Source organism: Lithobates pipiens, unplaced genomic scaffold (genome assembly GCF_037356315.1).
Source record: "Lithobates pipiens isolate NorthernLeopardFrog02 unplaced genomic scaffold, aLitPip1_a1.2 Scaffold_22, whole genome shotgun sequence".
NCBI classification, from domain to species: domain Eukaryota; kingdom Metazoa; phylum Chordata; class Amphibia; order Anura; family Ranidae; genus Lithobates; species Lithobates pipiens.
The window spans coordinates 307,501,886-307,507,885 of record NW_027507784.1 but is presented as its reverse complement, the minus strand read 5'-3'; the positions used below and the strand labels follow the sequence as shown (position 1 = coordinate 307,507,885).

Sequence of the window (6,000 nt, the reverse complement as noted above, 5' to 3'; positions counted from 1 at the left end):
ATGAATTGAATCCTTTTTGGAATAAGGCTGTAACATAAAAAAATGTGGAAAAAATGAAATCTGTGAATGCTTTCCGGATGCATTGTATGTAATGCTACAGAATATTGTCTGTGGATATACTACAGGAGATGGCCAGAGACTATTATAATATCTATGCTATACGTGTGGCTGGGGAAAAAAAATTAGGCTATCTGCCAATTAACCAAAAAATGCATTCTATGCATCCAAATATATAGAAAATATACCAAATCGAATCATTATTCAACCAAATAAATATGGTCAAAGCAATAACTCCAAGGCCAATAATAAATAACACGTTATCTCCTCTAAATCCGCAACATGTCTGGTTGAAGAACGGGCGTTCAGAAACAAACTGAAAAGCATGAAATGAAAAGAGCTAAAAGAAAAATGTGAAAAAAAAAGCATGAATCAACACTCACCAAACTTCTACTAACGTGAAATTAACAGGAGCCAAAGAGATGAAAAAACACGTAGTACGTCACTACGTTCATAATTGTTGGACAACATTTGTGTAACCGTGTGTATGCAAGACAAGTTTGAACCAACGCCCTTCGGACAGGGTTTTGTTGTCGGAAAGTCCGATCATGTGTACGAGGCATAAGCGATCGGTCCCCCTGCACTCCAGTCAGTGGACCTGTTAACCAACATGGCACATAGTGAGTGCCGCTGTTTAGAGGGGAAGGAAACCAATGAACGTCTCCTCCCCTACTTAGTAAGAACTTGGAAGTAATGTGTAAAATGTCACTTCCAGTTTTTGCTTTCACATTTCCTGGCCTCTGTGGCTGGGGAGGAAGCTGATGAGGCACAATCTGCTCTCCATTGGCTTCAAAGGCATCAGTGAGAGCAGTAATTCTAGGGCCATTATTCATGGTAACCTCTAATCTTATGACCTGTAGGGGCTTTTAAAGTATTGCCTATGGAAAATATAGGGTGCTGAAGTTTGTCATCATTTTACAGGAACGTGCGATTTTAAAATTTGTCATGTTGGGTATCTATTGTAATGGAATTTTGTAGGTTCTGTATATAATTGTATTCTATTTTATATATATTGCACACTGCCCTCACTGTGCACATGGCACTAATAATATTTTCAGTACATGTTTTGCATTCTTTCGAGTTCTGATTAGAATTAGCCTGCCTATGTAACGCCCCTTGTTACCATAAACGTACAATTGTAATATTAATGTGATACCTACGTAATCATGTGTATAAAAACCTTCACATGGATCATAATAAAGGAGAACGGTTATTGGAAAGATGCTGAGCGTATCTTTTGTGTCTGTTCCCTACTGCAGTAGTTATTATTAATTTGGAACCACTAATCAATATGAGGATAGGAGTTGCCTATCATCAAAATATCCATTTCACTATCTACAAGAAAAAGACCGCAGCTCCAGGTGTATACAGATAAGGCTGATTGGAGTATCTTGCAGAGTGCTAGCCCTAGCCCGCCCCATGGGAAACGTGGAAAGAAGAAAGAAATGTCTACACATCCAGCTATATTTTGTTTCACAAAGATAACACCAAAGACACCAAACTGTGGTCACATAGACGTGTTTCACACATACATCTTGTGCTTAATCGTTACCCAAGATGTATGTGTGAAACGCGTCTACGTGACCACAGCTTGGTGTCTTTGGTGTTTGCCTTTTATTTTGTTTCACAAAAGATAACACCAAAGACACCAAACTGTGGTCACATAGATGCGTTTCACACATACAACTTGGGTAATGATTAAGCACATGATGTATGTGTGAAACGTGTCTACATGACCACAATTTGGTGTCTTTGGTGTTATCTTTGTGAAACAAAATAAAAGGCAATCGGAAGTTGTGGATGTGCAGCCATTTCTTCTTTCCTGGGTATCTATCTACATCATTTACTGAGCACAACCTCCCCTCTTATATTTTAGCCCCCCCAAAAAAAGGGGAATATATTGTATAGTATATTGTAAAAAAAAGCCCCTTTGTGCATTTTTACTGAAGTTTTGCATTTGATAAACCATTGCAACATAAAAAGAATCAGAACTACCACCATTCGGGCCAGAAATATTTTTTAAAAGTATACAGAAAAAACACAAAAATGGCTCTGGCAGCGAAAGAGATAAACTAATCCGTTTGCTTACTTATGATTGAATTTTGGCAACCGTATAACAAGCAGTTGCAACATCAAGCCATTTCCTTACTATCCAAATAATTTAAGTGTGAATTAAGTCACCACCCCCTTCCCTGTGTCTGGCTGGGTTGGTTTTTCTGGCAGCAGAAGGTGAGACTCAGGGCTCCGTGTTCCACTTGTTCAATGATCTGAAGAAATGCAGAGTCGCTGCCAATGGACAGTGGAGCAGAGATCGCACTCCTCCATTCTTACAGTTTAACCAGGAACTCACACTTTGGAGTTTGACCCCAGATGCTGGATGTCTCTAAGCCAAGGGAATTCTCCTGCAAGTCTCCTTATTCACCTGTCATCGGGAAGAGACAGCCCTCTGGAACTGGGTAAGCTTGCCTTAGCACACATTTATGCTGATCGTGATTGTGCGAAAGATACGGGTACAGAAAGTACAGGTCACCTGAGCTGGGACTTGTAGTGCCCTTAGAACAAGAAGATGTCAGATCAATACCCTAAGCCCCTGTACACACGGTCGGAGATTTTGCCTACCAAATCCATCGGATTTTGCCCGTCAGATTTAGTCCGACGGATTGTGTCCGAAACTGTTGCATACACACGGTCGGGCCAAGTTAGCGAAAAATCAGATCTTTCAGAAACGTGATGACGTAATTTCGTTACGATGGGACTACATTCAGGCTAATAGTCAATAGCTTTGATGTAGGAATTTGATCTGAGCATGCGTGGCACTTGGTCCGATCAAAATGCTCTACACATGATCGGATTAGGTCCGTCCGGCCCAGTTGGTCGGGAAATATTTCCAACATGTTGGAAAATTGGGTCGGACGGAGATTTGGACGGAATCAGTCCGATGCATACCACGCACAGTCGGATTATCTGACGACACAGTCCGATAAGACTCATTCCGACAGATTCTCCGACCGTGTGTACAAGGGCTAAGGCTGATACATACTCAAAAAACAAACATGACAACATTTTTTACACATATGTGCTAAAGGAAACAGCGGAACACCTATTGTTTTGCCTGTTGGCTTGGCATGTGGTCTGTGCCATGGTATTGCCCAGATGGTCTCTGTTCAAGAGGCTTGAGGGACTCAGTAAGCCAGTCAAAGGCTTTGCCTGAACAGTAATCCTTTCCTATTGCTGTGGCATACCCTCCAACTTTCTGAGATGGGAATGAGGGACACCTATTAGCAAATGTATGTAGGCATAGGACACACCCCGTGTCACACCTCTTTTAAAGGCAAATTCTACAAAAAAAAAAATGTTAAACCCACAATTGCTTTTTTTTTTACCACTACTATTTCTTTATATTGGCTTCTGAAATTTACAAATGCAGCAATTTAGAAATTGAATGAAAGGTTTAGCACTGGGAAACACTTTTTAATAGATAAAAAGTGCATTTTATGTACAACTATATTGATCAGATCAAAATTAGGGACAAATGAGGAGGAATGAGGGACAGAGGGACAATGCTCCAAATCAAGGACAGTCCCTCGAAATCAGGGACAGTCCCTCGAAATCAGGGACATTGCTCCAAATCAGGGACAGTTGGGAGGTATGCTGTGGTCATGTTATTGGCCCTTGAAGGGACCCCCAAATAATGGGGAACTTCTTTAAGGCTGGGTTCATACCTATGCGAATTGGATGTGGGTTTCCTGTCCATGGAGCGGGTTCCCATATCACCGGGACGGCTGCGCAGCGCACTGCACAGAAACGATGTTCATCTTCAGCTCCATTTCAGGAAAAATTCAGCCCCGATTCATCCCTGAACCAGAGAATTGGGACACACAGTGGTTCTAGTGTGAACCGAGCCTTCATATGTAGGTATTTATTACAGATACACTGATATCTCGGTTTGGGAACTGAAGAATTCACAAAAATGTCCTTCGGTACACGAACTCTGCTTCGGTTCATGAACACGAGCCGTGACCATCTTCCCTGCTCTGACACCTTCATACTGAGAAAAGCAGTGCAAGATGAGAGTCTTATGCCGCGTACACACGACTGGACTTTTCAACATCAAAGGTCCGACGGAACGATTCCGGCGGACCATTCGATCGTGTGTGGGCTGCAGCGGACTTTTGATTTGCAAAAATCCGACAGACTTTAGAAATGGAACATGTTTCAAATTTTTCAGCCGGAACTCCGCCGGACCCAGTTCCTACCGAGAAATCCGCTCGTGTGTATGCTAGTCCGATGGACAAAAACTGACGCGAGGGCAACTATTGGCTACTGGCTATGAACTTCCTTATTCTAGTCCAGTCGTACGTCATCACGTTCGAATCCGTCGGACTTTGGTGTGATTGTGTGTGTCCAAGTCCGTTCATTCGGAAAGTCCGTCAGAACTCCGTCAGAACTCCGCTGAAAGTCCGTCGGACCTAGTCCCTCGAAAAGTCCAGCCGTGTGTACGCGGCATTAGGAGAACCTGTCCACTCAGATAGGGGATTCTGCCCCCTGACTACCATGAGGGTGGGCTCACTTGATTGGGAACCATGGAAAAACAGTTCATATGAATTCTACAACTTTATCATGCACTCAGATGATCTTTTCCTAGATACGCAGTGCTGTATTCTGGCCCCTAGATTAGTCATTTGAATTGTTTGAAACAATGATTAAAGAGGAGTTATAGTTTTTTTTTTTGTTTTGTTTTTTAGATGTACACATGAAAGAGGTCAGCTTAATGTAAAAGACCTCATGTAATATAAGTTTAAAATATTTTTTTTGTACATACATTTCATAATTATATATATATATATATATATATATATATATATATATATATATATATATATATATATATATATATACAAAAAAAAACGTTCAGAACGGATTAACCTGATTGAACCCTATGGAAAAATTTGTCTCGGTTCGCAACCAATTCGGGTTCGCCACCAGAGTCGTTTCACAAATTAAATTTGTGAACGGAGGTATCAGGGTACATTATATTGTCAGAAAGTATTGGGACGCCTGCCTATACACGCACATGAAGTTTAATGGCATCCCAGTCTTAGTCCGTAGGGTTCAATATTGAGTTGGCCCACCCTTTGCAGCTATAACAGCTTCAACTCTTCTGGAAAGTCTGTCCACAAGGTTTAGGAGTGTGTCTATGGGAATATTTGACCATTCTTCTAGAAGTGCCTTTGTGAGGTCAGGCACTGTTGGACAAGAAGGCTTGGCTTGCAGTCTCTGCTCTAATTCATCCTAAAGGTTTTCTGTCGGGTTGACTCATTCAAGTTCTTCCACCTCAAACTCGCTCATCCATGTCTTTATGGACCTTGCATTGTGCACTGGTCCAAATCATTTGGTGGAGGGGGGATTATGGTGCGGGGTTGGTTCTCAGGGGTTGGGCTTGGCCCCTTAGTTCCAGTGAGGGGAACACTTAAGGCATCAGCATACTGAGACATTTGGACATCTACATGCTCCAAGCTTTGTGGCAACAGTTTGGAGATGGTCCCTTCCTGTTCCAACATGACTGTGCATCAGTGCACAATGAAAGGGCCATAAAGACACTTTACATATTGTACATCAGTCTCTGCCCTCAAGGAGCTTACTATATAAGGTCTCTGTCTCACATACTCCATGCAGGTGTCCAAATTTCCAGTAATAAGCTGGATGGTTACATTAAAGCTTAGTCCTACATTCAGATAATATCTGTCTCTCTTTGGATATTTGCACAAATATGAACGCTTGGCTCAGCTTAACATTCCAGTCTATGTCTATGAAGAGGGGTCACCCTCATTTTTGTTTTTGTTTTTTAACTCCAGTCCTACTGGCCCCCAAAAGTGCATGTTTTCTAGACCTCTTATTTAAAAAAAAACAGTTAAAATAATGTTTGTCATTAAACAAATCTGA

At 41.5% G+C, this 6,000-nt stretch overlaps 1 protein-coding gene across 1 annotated transcript in view; it reads left to right on the top strand.

The window, feature by feature from the left end:
• The first annotated feature begins 2,290 nt into the window (after positions 1-2,290).
• Positions 2,291-6,000, top strand: part of SLC5A11 (solute carrier family 5 member 11) — a 74,439-nt gene continuing 70,729 nt past the window's right edge. Inside the window, exon 1 of the mRNA XM_077449339.1 lies at positions 2,291-2,513. The gene's annotated coding sequence lies outside the window, so the exon portion shown is untranslated. The remainder of the gene's footprint in view (positions 2,514-6,000) is intronic.